Genomic DNA, 22,039 nt, shown 5'->3' on the forward strand with positions numbered 1-22,039 from the left:
TGGTGATTTTTTTCGTGATCTTATATAGTCGGTTGACGTATTTGGATTTTGCATGGTTTTAGAGGGTTGTTTTGGATGATTTTGATTATATTTCTATATTTTGGTATTGAAGGGTGGGAGTCTTATGAGTTATGCGCTTGCAAAATTCGATCTAAGCAATTGCTAGGTCGAGACACCACGCTTCTCCGAATTAACTGAATCACAGGGTCCAGTAACTCGAGGGATCGAATGGCGCTCCGGTCGTTGGGCACTCACGACTCTCCTTCAACAATTAAATTTCCTCAACTCGAATACTATGGATTAGTATAGGGAAGTGGAGTCGATCCCACAGAGATGGATTCGTAGGCTAGTATTGAGAGAATTTGGACAAAATGGCTGCTGCCACGCAAAAGGGGTTGAGATTTTAACTACTACTAGACCTAGGCACAAAACGTAAATACTAGACCGAAGAACAAAGGACTCTTAAACCAAGTAACAGGCAGAAAAGTTTAAACAATTCCTAGACCGAGTACATAACTACCGATAACCACTAGACAAAGGAAATAAAAAGTGGGGACCATGAAATCCAAGCCTGACAACGTACGGTAAAGCTGCAGCTAACAATCTTCATGCACTTTTCTAACTAATTCAGATTCGCAAATGGAGAAAACAGAGGAAATGCCCAGATTCAAACATAATAAACAGATTTGGTCGACGGAAACTTACAATAACTCGAAGATACGACAGATCTACGTAAACTAGGCGAAATGAAATGTAAATACGTAAACTAGGCATGGAAATCAAGTACTCCTTCTCAGATTACGTCGGACGCTTAATCCACTCCGGATCCAAGCCATCCGAACCCAACAAACAGCAAAACCAACGCCATAACTCCGATTTTCACAGATCTACTCCAATCTCAATCAATCATGAACAATCTGCAAACAAATCACAAACTCCAGCAAAACCCAACCTCCGATTCATCCAAAAAGCAGAACCATTCTTCAGATCCAAACAACAAGTATCGGCAATAAATCAGAACCAACTGCAAAAATAACTAACTCCGACAATCCTAACTCGAAATCAATCGAACTCAACCAGCAAACCAGAAATGAACACAATAGACATAAGCGAAAGTAAAATCTGGAATAAAACCAGAAATATTGGTTGTCAAAAGAAAACCGAGCTTCGAACAGCGAAGCTCGGCGGAATCAGTGTAAATAGCAACGGAAATGTAAATTGTTTCTTCGCCCTTGAACTAGGACGGTGTTACAACCCTCGAACCATTGTCGGAAAGCTAAACGTGAACCACCAGCCAAGTGCTAACTGGAATCTCTCGCGAATTCAGAGTCAAGTGTGTGGAAAGGTGAATCGAGCAAGGAGCTGTTAGTGAGGCCTCCAGCCGAGAAGGTCCCTCCAGCCTGCATGCTTCTCCCTTTTATAGATGCGGACATAGCCTTCTAGAGTTTTCGTAGAAATCCCTATTCTACCTTTCAACTCCGAGGCTTCCTCCGTCTAGCAATTTTCTTCCAATTGTTCACCCTTTCGCCAGATTCCTAGGACCATGCAAGCGTCCTCTTCTTTTCCTGGATCTGGCGAAAAACTTCACATACCTGACTTAATTCAATGCGTTAGACCTAGCAATTTCATGAAATGAACCCCTAGACCGATGCATGAAATTAGCCTTATCAAACTGCTCACACTTAAACCATGCTTGTCCTCAAGTATGAAAGACAAGAAAATAGGAATAAGGCGAATTTCAATGCATGGTTACCAAGTAAAACCCTAAAAATGAAAACAAAACAAACTCCTAGACCTAAGCAACTACGGACTAAGAAAAGAAAAGAACACAAAGAACAGAAACACAACAAAACAAACAAGCATGAACTAGTTTCGAATTTTTAAGCTACTATCCCCACAAGCTCAAGTTCAATCTGATCGATTACAGTCTTCAAATCTTCCCCCTTCCTTCGTCTGCCTAAACGGTCTGTCAGTTAGTCAAGATAGCCTATTGATTTCCCATCTGTTAGGTTCGCTTGATCACTCATTCCTCACCAGGGATGTTAGGATCAAAACGCTCCAAAGTTAGAGTTATACCACTGATGCGTCGGGTTATGAGAGTTTTCTCCCTATTCTTCCTCCTTTCCTATGAATTTCCCTGGGCCAGGCTACGATTTTTTCTGCCCTTGAGGATTATATTTTTTCTTTTTTTTTCTCTTCCTCATTTTCCTGTATTATAACCCCTTTCCCCTGGACTTCGTCCAGCTTATTCCTCCTAGAAATATATATATATATATATTTTTTTTACCTCCCCTGGACTTCGTCCAGCTTATTCCTCCTTAACCCATTTTTTCTCCTTCATACTCTACTCCCTAAGCATCAAGTGATAGCCCATTTTTTCATGTTAGCTCTAAAAGTGTTTAGGCTTATAACTCACTTTATAGTAGGGCTGTACAGCTAGGTTATCTAAGGCATTTTCCATCGTCCTAACTTCATTCAGATCGCATTCGGCTTATTAAGGAAGAAAGTGTCAAAGTTGATCTGCTTTCTCTCTTCAATCACTCTTACTAAGGGGATCTCGCCTTATTATCTAGCTAGCTCATGCGAAGCACACATCCTAAGACACAAAAACGATACTTACTCCCCCCCCTCCCGCTTCACTCAAGCTAGTCCCCAAGCCATCGTAGTGAAGGGGGGAAAAGGGAAGTACTAACAGCAGACTGATAAAGCAAACAACAACAAATACAAATACAGAGCAAAACTTCTCACACTTAGACCGAGCATCGGGCTAAGTGGGAGAAGGCGCAACAAACAAACCAAGGCATGCAAAAAAAACAAAACACCCCCTTCTCACACTTAGACCAAAAGTTGGGCTAAGTGTAAGAAAGGCAACACATATGTACAATTACAGAGCATGCTGGCATATAAGAACACAAACAAAACGGAAAATAATAAAAAAAAGAAAATAAGGGTTACTTGGCTCCGTGGGGGGTTCAATTCGGGGTCTGGCCCCCGCGAGGGCCAGACTTTGGTGGCGCAGTCTGGTGGGTCACCTTAGCTTTCTTTCTGGCTGGCAACTCCGGCTTCTCATGTCGTTCTTCTGTCGAGCGGGGTACGGTTGTCTTCAATATCACGGGCCGAGAGGGAGATGGAGTAGTCTGGGGCCTTGGGGCATGCGGTGGCTTCTGCGCAGTCAGACTTCCTTGACCTGGCGTTGTAGAATCGCCGCTAGGCTTCGGAAGTTCCTTCGGTATCTCTGGGAACCTTGATCTAAGCCACTTTGTCATTGCCATCATCAACTCAACTCCTTCCGTCATCTTCCCAGTACATCTGGTCGATGTCGCCACAAGATCAGACATGCGCCCCTTGAGGGTCACCATTTCCTCCCTAACCTTCCGAACTTCCGTCCTTATTTCTTCCAGTTCCGTTCGTACTCCAGCGACATCTTTCCTGACACTCTCAGTACTATTCTTACTTTTTCCCCGCAGGGACACAATTTCCTCCCGAACCATCTTCATTTCTGACCTCATCCAACCAACCTCCTTTCGCACTTCCTCTACTTCTATCCTGGCTCCTGCTTCTACGTCAGCAGTATCCTTCACTTCCACCACATCGGGGTCCTGTTTCACCTGAGCCTCTGACTGCCCAACCTCGTAAAAGCATACTTCTCTTCCGCGTGCGATCAGCAACCCTTTATTGAAAAAATAATCCATGTTAAAAACCTCAGGGGGCGAACATGTCTTTACCTCTCGGCATGCCTTATGGATCTTCATGATTACATTCCTCTGCAGATAGGCTCCGAGCAGGTGGCACGTGTATAGGTGCCGGGAAGGATTTGCAGTCACTTGATGGCAGGCTTGGGCTATCCAATAGCCCAAGTGAACTCTTACCCCCGTAGCCATGCACCATGTGAAGTATAGATCGGCGGTAGTCAGAGCGTTGTTGGCTGTTCCCATTAAATTGTAACTAATAAAAGTCTGGGCAAATCGCAGGACCCTATTTTCGATGTGGTGTGCCTTCGAAAAGCTCGTTTTAAACTGACCCACCCTCGGGTAAGTCAAGAACTCCCAGGCGCTTTGCGCTTTGAATCCCGGTGTCATTTTCGGTGGACCAATCATCCTCTCGTTCCACAGGCCCTCATCGTCCTCCGTTCGCGTCTGCAAACCCATCCGCAAGGTCCATTCCCGGATGCTCATCGTATGTTCCTCACTGAAAAGTCTGAAATTAATGGATTCGGCATCCAAATCGGTAGTGGACTTAAATCGGAAGGTGGAAAAGAATTCTCGGGCCAGGTCAATCGGGACCTCGGTAGTACTGTGCTTGAGCAACCAATCGAAGCCTATTGCGTCGATATAAGTCCGGAATTCATCGTTGCAAGCAATCGTTTTGAGCTCCGACGAGCTATACATCTTTCCTGACTTAGCGACCTTCCCCTCAGTACTCTTCTCCTTATAAATGGCCGTGCGCTTTGGGTCGTCAAACGTCCTCATTTCATCTAGCAAGCTGTTTGTTATCCACACTTCGGTTGGCTCAAAGTTGAATTCCTCTTCCTGTTCTTCTTCCGAGTCGCTGGACTTAGAAGGGCTCTCGGTTTCTGCGGCATATGGTACCTTAGCTGCCGGCGGAAGTGTGGATTCAGTAGAGTTCCCTCTCGCCTTCTTGGTCGAGGAAGGAGCAATTTGTTTCCCCTTCCTTTTCTTCTCAGCCGCTTGGCGACGCTTCTCCTCATCACTCTCCCCCCTGCCAGGTCTGGGAGAGTTCACCTGTTCAGATGCTGCGGTCTCTGGACCCAGCGATTCTTCCTCCGTCGGCTCCACTGTTTCATCAATCTCATCAATGAGGCTCCGGCGAGCCCGCCTCCTAGCATCTCTGGGGTTGACCGGCGAGTCGGTATCCTCTGGGATCTCGGTCAGATCCACAATCAACTTCACCCCAGCGTCAGCAGGTTCCTGGCTAATTTCAGAATCGAGGGCTTCTCCCTCCTTGGACAACAATGGGGTTGCCCCCGAGATGTAAACAGGGGTCTCTACCCCCTCAAATCTTTCCCCGACGTGGGCCTCAGTACCCACCGGTTTCTCAGGGGTATCCCCCTCCACATTTTGTTCAGAAATTAGGGCCTCGTCGCCCCCATCTTCACCAACTATAGGGGCCTCCCCCCCCCCACAGATTTTTCCAAAACAGGGGTTTCCCCCTCAGAAATACTAACATCAGCAACAAAATCTTTGACTTCCCCAGATGGTTCCAGAACATCTCTCTCAACATATTCCTCACTAGCAAGTACGGGCTTCACCCCCTCAGAAACACTAATCGAAACATGGGTTTCCCCCTCAGTTGCAGAGTCTACCCTTGGTTCGCACATAGCCAACAATTCCAACCCTGTGACCAAATCTGAGTCGTCTTCACGATTCCCTGCGGTGGTTGGTTCCGGGCTAGTGGTCGTGGATTCTTGAATGTCCTCTGGTTGTGTGGTGGTCTCCGGAACAACTGTCTCCTCTGGTACGGCAGTGGGTTCCGGAATGGCGATGGCTTCTTGAACGGTTTCAGGTTCGGCGACGGGTTCTGAGACGGCCTCCGGTTGTGGTACACTAGAAAACGGAGCAGCCTGTACGGATTTACCCATTGCGGTTGCAAACATGGCGAATGCCTCCATCGCCTTCTCCGCACCCCCAAATTTCTGGAATAGCTCGGCCATAAACGTCGCCGCCCCAGAGTCGGCGGACCCTGAGGTGCTTCCGGTTCCTTGTTTGTTTTCCATGGATGTTCTGTGGAATTTTTGTAAAGAATTTGGGGCGGAATTTGCAGATTAGGGTTAGAGAGAGAGAGAAAAAGGGGAGAGGAAATTGGGGATTTTTTGTGTTTGTGAATATTGGAGAGAGAATAGGTAATGAAAATAAGAAGGCAAAACCGATTATAGTGTAGGCATGAGAGAGGGCGTTTTTGGCAGGCGGTTGCAGGTGATGACGCTTGCGACCGTACGCCTCCCCATAAAGTTCCTTTTGAAATCCGAACCGGTGCCAACTCCCTCCAAAATTTTTACTCCACAACTCCTTGCCCTTGTGAATTCCTTCTGCAAAATCACACTTAAAGAAAAACATTAAACTAAAAATTGAAACGCCAGACTCCCCGGGTCTAGGGTATGACAGTATCAAAAAAAAAATTCCTTAAGGAGTCTGGTATTTCGAAAATATTTTGGGAAGATTATTTTTTTTTCTGATTTGTTTGGGTTTTTCTTGATTTAAAGAAAGCGATTGAATATTTACAATTTATGTTCAAGTGTTCTCAAGATTCCCTAGGTCAGGTCATGCTAAAACTTCTTTGATGCTGGACCTAGGAAATCTCTAAGAACAATCACTTCCCAGATCTATTAGGCGATATCGTGGAGTGCGCGTAGTGGCATTTCGTCCACTACACACATCTCCGAGCTATCCCTAAATACCTTTACCCTATGACCGTTAACAAGAAAAGGAGTAGAGTTTGAAGAACATCCCTGGATTTCTACAGCTCCATTTGCACGCAAACTCACAACAGTGTATGGCCCAATCCATTTGGACTTTAACTTACCAGGCATTAGCTTGAGCCGGGATTGGAATAGGAGAACCTTCTGCCCGACTTGCAATTCCTTGACCCGGAGGTTCTTGTCATGCCAGAGTCTTGTTTTCTCTTTGTACCACATCGCCGATTCATATGACTCCAGCCTTAGCTCCTCCAACTCCTGCAGCTGCAATTTCCTCTCTTCGTCGCAGGATTCGGGTCTCATGTTTATTTCCTTGACCGCCCAATATGCTCGGTGTTCTACTCCCACGGGCAAATGACACATTTTGCCGAACACAAGCCTATATGGTGACATCCCAATAGGCGTCTTGTATGCCGTCCGGTAAGCCCATAGTGCGTCTCCAAGCCTCTTACTCCAGTCTTTCCTGGACGGATTAACCGTCTTTTCCAGTATCGCCTTTATTTCTCTGTTGGATATTTCCGCCTGGCCGTTGGATTGAGGATGATAAGGTGTAGACAGTCTGTGATGGACGCCATATTTTCTCATCAGAGCTTCAATAGTCCGGTTGCGGAAGTGTGTCCCATTGTCAGATATTATAGCTCTGGGCACTCCGTACCTGTTGAAAATGTTAGCTCTAAGAAACTTTGCTACCTCCTTAGCTTCACACGAGGTGGTTGTTTTTGCCTCTATCCATTTTGACACATAATCCACTGCCACAAGTATGTAGGTGTTCCCGTATGAAGACGGAAATGGACCCATGAAGTCCATCCCCCAAACATCGAAGATCTCACACACAATCACTGGGACTTGCGGCATCTCATCCCTCCTGGATATTCCCCCGGTCTGTTGACACCTCTCACAATTCTGACAAAACTCGAACGCATCCTTATGCAACGTAGGCCAGTAAAAACCACTATCTAACACCTTCCTTGTTGTCTTCCTAGGTCCAAAGTGACCTCCACAAGCTAGGGCATGGCAATGATTCAGCACATCCCTCTGTTCCCACTCCGGGATACACCTCCGGATTACTTGGTCGGCTCCCATTCGCCACAAATACGGGTCATCCCAGAAATAGTACTTGGCCTCGCTCTTCAATTTCATCTTCTGGGCCCGGGAGATTACTTGCGAACTGGGCACTTCTCCAGTGACTAAGTAATTTGCCAGATCTGCGAACCATGGCTCAGCGTTTTGATGGCTTTTCCCTTTTTCGTCATCCCCTGGACCTGTTAACTCCATAACCTCCTCCCAGCTGGTAGGTCGAGGAAATTTTTTCACGTAGTACAAATGTTCCTCAGGGAATGCGTCCGGTATTGCTTCCTCGGTCTCCCTTTGAAATATCCTGCTCAGATGATCGGCTACTTTATTTTCAGTTCCCTTTTTATCTCTAACTTCCCAATCGAATTCTTGCAAAAGCAACACCCAACGGATTAATCTCGGCTTGGATTCTTTCTTCGCCAGCAAGTACTTTATCGCAGCGTGATCAGTGAAGACTATCACCCTCGACCCAAGCAAATATGGTCGGAATTTTTCAAAAGAGTACACGACTGCCAACATTTCCTTCTCCGTGGTGTCATAGTTTTTCTGGGCCTGGTTGAGCGTTTTTGACGCATAGAAAATTACGTAACTTTTTCCGTCAACTCTTTGACCTAGCACCGCCCCTACTGCATAGTCACTCGCGTCGCACATTATTTCAAATGGCAAACTCCAATCGGGCGCTCGGATAATGGGAGCCGATACTAGTCTATCTTTCAGTAGTTGAAAAGCCTTTATGCACTCCTCATTGAAAACAAACTCAACATCATTGTGCAGCAAATGAGTGAGTGGCTGAGCAATCTTCGCAAAATCCTTAATGAATCTTCTATAAAATCCTGCGTGCCCTAGGAATCCTCTTACCTCCTTCTGGTTCGTCGGGTAAGGCAGTTTTGATATCACCTCAATCTTTGCCTGGTCTACCTGTATACCTTTTTCCGAGACTACGTGCCCTAGGACAATTCCCTTAGGGACCATAAAGTGGCATTTCTCGAAGTTCAAAACCAAATGTTTTTCCTGGCATCTTCTCAATACTTTATCCAGACTAGCCAAACATGAGTCAAATGAATTCCCGTACACAGTGAAGTCGTCTATAAAAATCTCGATGCAGTCCTCCAAAAGATCCGAGAAGATACTCATCATACACCGCTGAAAAGTGCCTGGCGCATTGCACAGGCCAAACGGCATCCTCCTGTAAGCATGCGTGCCGAAAGGACACGTGAAAGTTGTCTTCTCCTGGTCCTCGGGATCCACATAGATTTGAAAATACCCACTATACCCGTCTAGGAAACAGAAGTATTGCTTGCCCGCTAGCCTCTCCAGCATCTGGTCAATGAAAGGTAGAGGGAAATGATCTTTCTTGGTCGCTTCATTTAACTTCCTATAACCGATGCACATCCTCCACCCAGTGACTAGTCTGGTGGGCACCAATTCATTCTTGTCGTTCTTGACCACCTGTATTCCTGACTTCTTGGGTACCATATGGACTGGACTCACCCATTCACTGTCTGGTATGGAATAAATTATTCCTAGGGAGAGTAGTTTCAATACTTCCTTCAGCACTTCCTCCCTCATGTTAGGATTCAATTTGCGTTGAGGGTCTCTGCAGGCTTTTGCTCCTTCCTCCAAGCGGATGTGATGCATGCACAAATCTGGACTAATTCCTACCAGGTCAGAGAGTGTCCACCCAATAGCCTTCTTGTTTCTTCGGATTACCTTCAGCAGTTCCTCTTCTTGTCCCTCGGTCAAGCTGCTGTTGATAATAATAGGGAAAGTTTCGTTCTCCTCTAGATAAGCATACTTTAGGCCTGGTGGAAGTGTTTTCAGCTCTTTCTTGGGAACATCTTTTTCCTGGGGCAAGGGATTTTTCTCTGTTACTTCCGTAGTCATTCATTTCCTTGACCCAGCAGAACCTTCCACACTCGCCACATAAGGTGTATTCCTTGACCTGGCTAGCTCCGGATTTGCACAGAATTCCAGAATTGCTTCAGCTAACTCCTCATCAGATAACTCACTTGTGTTCATTGCTTGACACCAACTGGCTACCTCTCTATCAATGTCAAGACTCATCTCGGAGTTCTCAATCTGTTCTTGCATTAATTCCGTCTCAAGATATTCCTGGACCAAAGGGTTAATAACATCTATAGCATGCAAATTTTCAACGTCAAGAGGTTTCTTCATTGCCTCATCAATGCTGAATGTATATTTCTCCCCATTGTAATCAAGGCAAATTGTTCCATCAAAAACATCAATGATAGTCTTAGCGGTTCGTACGAAGGGTCTCCCTAAAAGTACTCCGCCCGACTCAGCAGACTCATTATCACTCATCTTAATCACATGGAAATCAGCAGGGTACAAGAAGTCATGTACCCTGACTATCACATTCTCAAGCACCCCTTCAGGACAGATGCATGACATATCCGCCAATTGAATCACAACTTTCGTATCTACCATGCCTACCCCAACTAACTTCTTGTATATGGAAAGTGGTAACACGTTTATCGATGCACCTAAATCACACATAGCATGCTCGATTTTCACATTACCAATAGAGATGGGTAAGGTGAACATACCTGGGTCATTGCATTTTGAAGGCATCTTCCTTTTCTGAATTACTGCGGAGACATTCTCGCCTATCAGAATTTTCCCACTGGGCCTAGCCTTCCCAGCTATAAATTCCTTGATGAACTTGCTAAAGACTGGCATCTTCAGGGCCTGTAAAAATGGCAGATTGATTTCCAACTTCCCAAAAATGTCCATGAAGTCTACCGGTTCTTCCTTCTGTTTCTTGGCTTCCCCCCGACTCGGAAAGGGTTTCAGTCGCTTCCCTGCTCCGGTAGAACTTTCAGCTGATAACTCTCCAGTTTCTTTTCCCACTGCCTCATCTTCCAACTCCGACTCTGGATCGAGGAAGAATGGTTCGGTCGGTCTAGGCAATTGTTTCTCCAAATCTTTCTCCTCAAGGTCATCCTTGACCAAGGGACTTCCTCCCTCCAAGTGTCTGGGTCTGGGAGTTGTATCCTCTTTCTTCTTGCCTTCCTTAGGATCTGTCCCCTCCTTTGTTCTCACCACCGGTCCCTCATATCCTTTCCCGGACCTCAAGGTAATCTGACTTATATTAGCTCTATCAGGTGGCCTTACTGAGGCCGGAATTTTTCCTTCATTTCCCCGCATGTCACTCAAAGAAGTGGCTATTTGGGACAATTGCATAGCCAACATATCCATGGCTGCTTTCTGCTCCTGTTGAGCATCTTGCAGCTTGTGCACTACGTCATTGTTCGATTGCAGGTTGTTTTGCATATGTTGCTGAGAACTGACGAGGTCTTGCACCATATCATCGATATTCTTTGTTAACTTTGGTGGTTGACTGGGTCCCGGCCCTATACTCAGAGTCGGTCCACTTGCTTGATTCTGACGAGCGTTTCCTTGACCGCCTGAAGAGTTATTGTATTGATTTCCTTGGCCCTGGTAATTATTTTGGAAATTCCTTTGGTGCGGTGGTACATAAGGGTTCCCTTGATTATTCTGATTCCTGTTTCCCCAGCTCGAGTGGTCTCCTTGGTTCCGATTAATCCAGTTGCCCTGCCCCTCTTGATTCCTTCCTGACCAGTTACCTTGTCTTTCGGGCTGAGGTGCAAACTGCTGACTTTGTTGTGGTGCCGGCTGATTCTGTTCGTTGTCAGTCCATCTGAAATTCGGATGGTTTCTCCAAGGCGCATCTCTCTGTCTCCCTGGATTCCAGCTCCCATCGGGATTCCAACTTCCCATTGCATTGACCTGGGCCTGATAATCTCCTTCCTGGGTCCCGTAATATTGTTGCATTTGATTATCTCCTGGACCAGGAGATTTCTCCTTCCCTTGTGAAGCCAGTGGAATCGTCTTTTCAATCGCGTTCAAAAGAGCCTTCTCGAGCCTATCAATCCTCGCTTCAACTTTGTTATCTTCTTGTTCTCTCCCAACATGCACCGATCCTCTTTTCACTGCATTCCTAGGGTTATCGTACGCCTTCTTAGCGTCAATCAACTTCCCTAGGATCTCTCTTGCCTCACTTCCCCTTTTTCTTGTGAAATTTCCCCCACTCGAGGAGTTCATTAAGTCCTTTGACTCGGGAGTGGCTCCTTCGTAAAACAGAGAGTAGGTCTCTGCCTCTATCATCCGGTGATTCGGGCATGCATCCAACAACCCCTTAAATCTCGACCAGTACTGACTCAACGATTCATCGTAATCTTGCTTACACTCTAGTATTTCTTTCTTAAGTGCATTCGTCTTGTTGGATGGGAAGAAATAATCTAAGAATTCCAACTTGAAGTCCCTCCACGTGCGGATAGAATCCGGAGGCAACCTCAATAGCCACGTATTAGCTTCCCCCTTCAAGGTAAACGGAATCGCTCGTAAGCGATAATCCTCCTCTGTTGCATCATTCAGCCTCTTCTGAATACCACATAACTTACTGAATTCATTTAAGAACTCATACGGACACTCATTTCTACGCCCAGAGAACGTCGGCAAGATGCCGAGTACGTTTGTCTTGATCTCGATAGTCCTCTGGCGTGGATTCATTACTATAGCTTGAGCTGGTTCTCCATCTAAATGGGCAGTGAGAGAGCCGATTTCTGGATCTGGGTCTACCACCTGCGCCATGACTAATTCCTCTGCTTCCCCTGTTTCTGACTCTGTTTCTGATTCGGGTGGTGATTCTGGATCTTCGCGTCCTGATGACGTCCAAGATTCGTCGCTAGTAAATTCACTCGGAAACGGGCCTCACGTGGTGAACCCTGATCTGGTGGTCACAGTAGAGACTGTATCCTTAACCCGCCAACCAAACTGACCGTGTGTCCACCCAGATGAGTTGCTCCAGTAGGTAGACCTTGAGCCTCTGCTCATAAACTGCAAACAAAAAAGAGAAAGAAAACAAATCAAAACTATTTACACCACAGACTCTTAACACTAGCACTAAGCACGCCATCCATCCCCGGCAACGGCTCCATTTGAAGGGTGGGAGTCTTATGAGTTATGCGCTTGCAAAATTCGATCTAAGCAATTGCTAGGTCGAGACACCACGCTTCTCCGAATTAACTGAATCACAGGGTCCAGTAACTCGAGGGATCGAATGGCGCTCCGGTCGTTGGGCACTCACGACTCTCCTTCAACAATTAAATTTCCTCAACCCGAATACTATGGATTAGTATAGGGAAGTGGAGTCGATCCCACAGAGATGGATTCGTAGGCTAGTATTGAGAGAATTTGGACAAAATGGCTGCTGCCACGCAAAAGGGGTTGAGATTTTAACTACTACTAGACCTAGGCACAAAACGTAAATACTAGACCGAAGAACAAAGGACTCTTAAACCAAGTAACAGGCAGAAAAGTTTAAACAATTCCTAGACCGAGTACATAACTACCGATAACCACTAGACAAAGGAAATAAAAAGTGGGGACCATGAAATCCAAGCCTGACAACGTACGGTAAAGCTGCAGCTAACAATCTTCATGCACTTTTCTAACTAATTCAGATTCGCAAATGGAGAAAACAGAGGAAATGCCCAGATTCAAACATAATAAACAGATTTGGTCGACGGAAACTTACAATAACTCGAAGATACGACAGATCTACGTAAACTAGGCGAAATGAAATGTAAATACGTAAACTAGGCATGGAAATCAAGTACTCCTTCTCAGATTACGTCGGACGCTTAATCCACTCCGGATCCAAGCCATCCGAACCCAACAAACAGCAAAACCAACGCCATAACTCCGATTTTCACAGATCTACTCCAATCTCAATCAATCATGAACAATCTGCAAACAAATCACAAACTCCAGCAAAACCCAACCTCCGATTCATCCAAAAAGCAGAACCATTCTTCAGATCCAAACAACAAGTATCGGCAATAAATCAGAACCAACTGCAAAAATAACTAACTCCGACAATCCTAACTCGAAATCAATCGAACTCAACCAGCAAACCAGAAATGAACACAATAGACATAAGCGAAAGTAAAATCTGGAATAAAACCGGAAATATTGGTTGTCAAAAGAAAACCGAGCTTCGAACAGCGAAGCTCGGCGGAATCACTGTAAATAGCAACGGAAATGTAAATTGTTTCTTCGCCCTTGAACTAGGACGGTGTTACAACCCTCGAACCATTGTTGGAAAGCTAAACGTGAACCACCAGCCAAGTGCTAACTGGAATCTCTCGCGAATTCAGAGTCAAGTGTGTGGAAAGGTGAATCGAGCAAGGAGCTGTTAGTGAGGCCTCCAGCCGAGAAGGTCCCTCCAGCCTGCATGCTTCTCCCTTTTATAGATGCGGACATAGCCTTCTAGAGTTTTCGTAGAAATCCCTATTCTACCCTTCAACTCCGAGGCTTCCTCCGTCTAGCAATTTTCTTCCAATTGTTCACCCTTTCGCCAGTTTCCTAGGATCATGCAAGCGTCCTCTTCTTTTCCTGGATCTGGCGAAAAACTTCACATACCTGACTTAATTCAATGCGTTAGACCCAGCAATTTCATGAAATGAACCCCTAGACCGATGCATGAAATTAGCCTTATCAGGTATGTTTATATGTTTGTTGAGAAATGATAGAAAATTGATTAGAAAATGTACACAAAATATGTGGATGTGCAGCAGCCTTGTTTGAGTCAATGTTTCTCGCGATTTTGAAGTCTGATAAACCTCTAATACATATCATTCTCTTCGTCTTCGAAAGAGCTTCGCGTGGATATATTACACGCCTCAATCGGAGCTTTGTAGAGAAAGTTATGACCGTTACAAAAAACTGCTCGTTGTGCAGAAGCCTTCAACCCGACGGGCCAACCCGTAACCCGAACGGGTCAGCCCGCCTAACCCGACAACCCGAATGGGTCAGCCCGAATGGCCCGATTTTAAATTCGGGCTGCGAAATTACAACCCTAACCCTGTATTTTTATCGGGTTATTCGGGTCGGCCCGCGGGTTCGGATTACATTGACATCCCTACATTTTGTAGGCTTGAAAGTGAAAATTTGACTGCATAGGTGAAAGTAGATTTTGGTGTGATGATGATGAAAATCAACCCCCTTTTATTACTAAAGTTTTTCCGACATGCATATACTGGGATTTAATGTGATGATTATGGAAGATTTTTTTTTTAACACGGGTGTAACTAACTCGCCTTTGGCTGAATTTTGACTAATCTTGCTTGACCTGGTTTGCAGATTAAAGTCGAAAGTCTCCGAACAGGTGGCGGGGTTTGAGCCCGTGACCACAGCTCCGCGCTACCAACTACACTACAACTCGTTGGTATTGGGGAAGACTTTCTAGTTCAACGACATATCGTCTTTTGCTTTATTTTGGGGATAGTTATCATGAAGATTTCGATCAATGTTCTTCCTGCTGTACTTTGTACCTTGTATCTCTGCATATGCATATAGATTGTTGGCGTGTTGGCAAAAATTTTAAACACTGTGTATATGTTTATGCAATGATAATTTGAAAAGATGTCAATTCACTCTCTATTACCCTTTTATACATTATTCCGGGAAAATAAGAAGTAATAGTACTGTTGAAGCTTGATATCTGGGATTGTTCATCGTTTTTTATTTTGATAAAAAAAATATTATTCTTTACATTAACCTAATTTACTAGTAGTATTTACTATTTACTCATAGTAAGAGTATTTGAGGAGTCGCATCTTAATTTGAAGGAGCATGCTAAGGGAATTGGAGCTTCTCAAAAATGGAGCACCGGGTGTTCGACAATATCATAGCTTGTTTTTGTAGCAATATGGAGTAGTAAATTTACTTGGTGCATTTCTTATTTTTAGAGAAGGGACTTTATTATTTGTAAAAGGGCACTTGATTATTAATATAAATCCATAAAAGATTTAAAGCAACAAAGATATATTGTACTAATATTTAAAGTACTATACTCACTTTAATATTTGCATTTACTTGAGTACAAAACAGTTAGAATATCGATTAACATTATTTAAATGCGGGAGGTCACAAATTAATTTGGACCCATTTAGATCTGGAGACTTAATTGCTTCAAATTAATTAATATTGCAAGTGAATTAATTAAATTAGAGAGTTCGGTTAAATTTGGAGCTCTAAATATTTAGTAGAGTACCAATTACTTAATCAAGGGATTAATGGTATCGGGCCTTATAAAAAGCAAGAGCCCAAACCCAATGGAACTTTTAAATTCCGCAACAACATTGGACCAAAGTTTAAATTATTTTCAACCCAGTATTTAAAGAGAAAACAGCCCAGACATAACTTATTAAATTAGGCACATCTTATAAACAATTAATGCACCCCCCAAAACACCAATAAAAATCATCGTACATTTAAAATAAAATTTATTTGGCCCAAAAGCAAAACGAGAAGAGAGACGTCGGGCCTTTCCTGTAATGAATAATACTGTACCAAGGTGTTCTGTTTGCAAGATTGAATCCGTGATTAAAAGTATGTAGTGTATTTAATTTATGAGATTTAATCTCATAACTCAATCCTAGATGGATAATTAGTCATAGCTAACCCCGTGTGACTACAATATCTCACAACTCAATCCTAGATTATATCTTTGTACTATTTAATCTAGTAATCAAACACTACCTATGTTGTTCTCGATTATACAGTAACTAGTATTCCCTACCGTCACACCCACCCACCCTAAGTGCTGCATTTGATTTTCGGCACGAGATTTTATATAATGTGGTTTTTTGAGTTAATGGAGAGAATAAAATAAGAGAAGAAAAAATATATATTAATGTTTCTATTTTAAGAAATGTATATTGTTTAATGTGGAACATTCCTAAAAGAAAATCTGACACTTAAAATGGGACAGAAGGAATATCTTTTTTAGAAAAAAATGAAACACTAAGATAGCAAGATTAATGTTCTTGCTATTGCTGATAAGATTAATACAATACTTATAGCTCTTTTTTGGAACCAACAACCGAGATATTGGTGATAGTTCGTCAATGTACTCTTGAATTTTATATTATTATGTTATCTTTTATTTTGGAAAGCCTCGTATTAAAAGAGTTGGAATAAAATTTATATATTGACAACTTTACTTATTTCACACTAATAATTTGTATCCCAACAACCAAGACCACCTATGTTACACAGATCAGTACCATAGGATTAAGAATTAAATGATGCTAAATGGTCATATTATGATCCGTTATAATATTAAAATATTAATAAAAATGGTATAATTAATACTCATTTAATGAAATCAGCTGGCCTTGGAAGTATAAGCTTTTTTTTATGACTATTGTACCCTTAAATAATTATTTTATGTAAAATATAATTATATGAGCCAATACATCTGTAAATTAACATTCATTCTTATTCAATCAACACTGTGTGGAAACCGGCGACGGTGTATGTCAGTTCATGATGGCGGCAAATTGAGGGATATAAAATTAAATTTAATTTAATAATACTTAGATAATTTGCGCGCAAATAAAAAGTACTAGTGTGAAATAGAGTGAACGGTTGAAATTGCAAATCAATAAAAATTTTCAGCAACAATAATATTAATAGTATTGATGTATTATAGTCTAGTATCACTGGTTAATATTATTTGATTGAGTATAGTTTTTGTTGATTAAAAAGTTAATTAAAATATCAATTCGGACGAAGATCAACTAAAGTCTCAATTGAACTCCTTAATTTGGAAACTGAATCTAATATTAATTAAAATTTTAATTGAATTTAGGATTAATTGAAATCTCCAAATATATATAAGATAGATTAATATAACCAATTATTCAGTTGATTTTTAGATAATTTGAAATATCAAATTATTTAATTAAATATAAAACATATTAGAATGCTCAATTACTCTTATCATATTTTGAATATATAAATATAGTTAAAATACATCTCAAGCTTCTTGTACTATTACATTTTGTTTCTTAGATCCTTCTATAAACTTTTAGTTCATCAACGTATTGTGTCATGCATTAAGCCTTTTACAACTATTTATTTCATTAAGCTATTTTACCATTTTTCGGTTCGTTAAGCCATTATACAATTTTTTTTTGTTTCTTTATGTCATTATACAATTTTTTGTTACATTAAGTCCGTATACGTTGCATTTTTTATTTTCGTTTTTAATTTGACTGGGTCTTTATTTAACAGAATTCACAATTTAATTAACTTTTATTAAAACAGTTAAATTTGCTTTATTCGTTGGTTTTTAATCCAAATATAATGTTTACTAAAAATTTGTTGAAAATGGAAAATTATAATAATAAAAAACTAATGAAACAAAAAAATTGTAAAAGACATAATGAAACAAAATATATTTGTACAAGAATGGTAAACTTTAAAGATGATGCTCATATAAGATATGTAGCATATCAATTCTATATTTTTATATCATAACAAATTATCGTACACTACACTAATCTATCATAATCTAAAGCGCCAGTTTACTGAAAAGACAAATTTACCCTTTTTGGCGGGAAAATGCAAAGCTATTTTGTTTACCTTTTGGTCATTTAAAAAATGACAACATTGGAGGAAAATTGGTCCAATAAAATGATAGCTTCCCAAGTAAGCTTTGGAACAATTAAAAAGCAACATTGAAACCCCAAAATGAAACGTAGAGAGAGAAGGGTGAGAAGAAGAAATAGTGCATCAAGGACTAAAAAAGGGGGGGGGGGGGCTTAGCTACTGGCCGACGGGTGGCTGGGCTCTCGATCGGAACCGGAGCTCGGAGGGGGGGATCGATGCTCTTTTTCCCTCTGCCGAGGCTGGACGACGGCGACACCAAGGCTGGCGGCGCCGGATCGCCGTGGAGTGACGAGAGGAGACAGCGGACAGTGGGCGCATGGCACTGATGATCGCCGGACGTATTCCTACCTTCGTGAGAGCGAGCCGACGGACGGTGGCTTCCGCCAAGGCGTCGGTGCCGCCCGGAGCGGTGGTCGACGGACGGCGAAGGGGGGATTCCGGTTTCACGTCAAGCTAAGGTTCCTACCTAAGCTGGAAAATTTGAAAGCGAGGCGAGAGAGGAGAGGCGGAGTCCGGCACGGTGGTGGTCGGCGATGGTGACGGGAAATGGCAGTGGCGATGGAGCTAGGGTTTCGCCGATCCTCAATTTTGGGGGAGGAATGGATTGTGGAGAAGAGAAGTGAGAGAGGCAGTCGACGGATGGGAGTATATTTTAAAAATTAGGCTACTTTTTTTTCTTTGTGTTAAATTGAATTGGGGCACAAAAAAATGATGAACTTAGGCCTGGTTTTAATTTCGTTCGGGCCATCAAATTAATTCTTTTGGGCCACTTCCCTTAATAAATTTGGGGCCACGGAATTTAATTCCTTTGGGCTATGAAAAATGTTAGTCATTTTGACCAATAAATAATTAAATTAGACTTTTGTCAATTTAATACAATTAAGTATTTTAATCCAAGAGGTTTAATTTATGTTGCACCATTAATAAGACAAAATACATAGATGACTACTAATTAAAAATTACTTATTTGCCCTTTTTGGCAGGAAAATGTAAAGCTATTTTGTTTACCCTTTTGGTCATTTAAAAAATGGCAACATTGGACAGAAAAGAGGCAGATATTATTGGACAAAAAATTGGGCTTTATTTGTGTTGGATTTTATGATTTTGAAAAAAATTATAAAAATATAATTTGAAATTGGGTGTTACGTATATATCATTATATTTATGTTTTAAAAATTAGGTTTTAATTTTAAACTATTAATTTATTGGACTTTGTATAAATATTTTTTAATTTAAACTCATCTTTTTAACTAAGTTTATGCATTGTTATTTTGCCTTTTATTTGAGTTAAAATTGGAATTGTGCTAAAGAGTATAATTTGCCTTCTATTTGGGTTAAAATCAAAATTGTATTCATCATTGTAATAATTTCTTCTCTGAATTAATCTATAAACTAAAATGGCAACACAAATATATAATTTAAAATATTTTTTGAATTATCTAATATGAGTATACTGTTATTGTACGTTTCTTATTCCAATTTCTACTCTTTGATCTTTAATCACACATATTTTCTTTATTTGTATATTCATTCTAATTAACTTATATTCTTTGATCCTTAGTTACACATATTCTTTTTGTCATTAATTTTATTGTTTTTACTCCACTTGGATCATAAATTAAAATTGTATATAAATAATACATTCATAAAGGAGTAGTAAATTCTTCATTTAGAGTGAGAGAAGATAAGTACATTTTTTTTTAATCTTCACATTGCTTTGAGTTCTTCTTTTCTATATTTTTATTATATTTTGTATTCGTTATTTGAAACTCTTATGTCCCGTGCATAGCACGGAGGTTAATACTAGTAATTTTACAATTGTATGGTGTTACACCCTAACCCCTTTGACATATGAATTTTTAATAAACAAGTACGACTTAAAATAAAGTAATCACATATCCGACTAGGTTCATCCAAATACTGTAATTACCAAAAGCTAATATTTATCGTACGCTTTCTTTGACCAACACGTATAACCAGAAGCAATAAATATCATTAACAATTCTATATCAATATGTGTATGCCACTTTGTTCAGTTTATTATTCTGTGACAAATTAAGTCTGGTGTACGATAAACTTACCTCACCATGATTTAAATCCACAAAGTATATTTTTGTAATGATAACCAAAACAATATTAGTTACTATTAGTTATTATTAACCAAAAGCAAGTGTTATTTATTAAAAAATAAAATATATAATAATAAAAAAAAATATAAGAAAAAACATGTTACTGTAAAAAAAATGAATGTTTAACTTTATCTCCTTTGTAATTTATCCTAAACCCTAAATCCTAAACATATTAGTTAATAAAAAAACATGTTTGTCGTTACCAAAACAACAATAATGACAAACGTAAGTGTTTGCAAAGAAAAAATCGAGGGGGATCGCGCCTGTCAGCTTCCTTGCGCCTTACGGGTTTACTAGCCCGTTGACTCGCACACATGTCAGACTCCTTGGTCCGTGTTTCAAGACGGGTCGAATGGGGAGCCCGCAAGCCAGCACCGCGAGCACGCAGTTGCCGAGGCGCACGCTGTACGCCACGATCACAGCGACGGCGTTCCACGAGCATATCAACTGCCCGAGCTTTGGCCGCCGCCACAATACGCGCCCGGGAATTCCATTGTATATGACCCGAAGGTCCCATTGCCTTTGTACATATATATACGACCCGAAGGTCCATTGTCATCGTATAATATGACCCGGAGGTTCCATTGCCATTGTATAAATATATATGAAGGTCCATTGCCATTGATTCATACCCAGGTTAGACTGTCTCAGATACTCTTTAATCCAATGATGCAAAATAATTCCAATGATATATGTAAACATATTCATTGCATCACCCACATATTCAGTACACTAATCAGATATCCATACCATATTTCACCAAATAATTCCAACACAATATATAAAACATATCCATACTAGTTTCACACCATATAAGTCAAATTACTCATTCAAATTCAACACATAGCAATAAATCAAATAATATATGATAGTACAAAAATTTACAGAATGATTTATACATACCTGATTAAGATTAAGATATAATTTTAATTAAGATTAAGATATAATATGTAACTTAACTGAATCATCTAATAATTTATAATGCTTGATCCAATGTGTGCGCGTATACGATTGCCCAAGAAGACGGAGGCATACGGTTGTCAAAATTGGAGTCTTATGTGGCCGTCATCGAGAAGAAGAAAAGGGAAGGGACTTGTCCCAATCCTAATCTATCTTATTACTGTTTTTAGCTAACAACCAAATGTCAGGTGTTAGAATCTTTAAAGTGGAAGTTTTTGCATTCCACAATTGTGGTACCATATGATGTAAGCAACATAGTGTAGTCTCTTTCACTTTGTCTTCCCCAAAACATATGTAAAATCCTCTTAACAAAGTATTGCACTAATTTATTCTCTTTTCCTTTACATGAATAATTTCTTATTCCTTATTCTCCAAGATCGAGCACTTATAATTTCAAAAGGTCGGGATTACGACGAAAATTCTACGATCGCACGTCTTCTAAATGAAATTTAATTACGCTAATAAATCCGATTTAAATCGAAAGAAAAGATCGAAACTCTGGGGCGTCACATTCATATTTGCCACCTATGGTTCAACAATCACATGCAAATAAATACGTGCTTATATACAACACACCTATAATTAATCAAGGAACATAAACATATTTTAATTCATGTTTATAAAACTAAAATTCTACTACTATTTCGAATAAGATATAGTATAACCACTAGTAATAATATATGATTCTAATATGTGAATATTAGAATCATATATAGTTAATTGATATATGCAAACATATTTCAGGCCAGGGATGTTATATATGGTTAATTGATATAATATGATTCAATTTTATAAATGGAGAATTAATTTAATTGTATATTCATTGAATAGTCAGAAAATTGAAATAAATTTTAGATTTAATTAAATAGCTTAGTATTTTGAATTAGCATTAAATCCATATGTATTTGAATAATTTAATGTTTGGATTGGAAATTTC

This window comes from Salvia splendens, chromosome 4 (assembly GCF_004379255.2).
Source record: "Salvia splendens isolate huo1 chromosome 4, SspV2, whole genome shotgun sequence".
Classification (NCBI taxonomy): domain Eukaryota; kingdom Viridiplantae; phylum Streptophyta; class Magnoliopsida; order Lamiales; family Lamiaceae; genus Salvia; species Salvia splendens.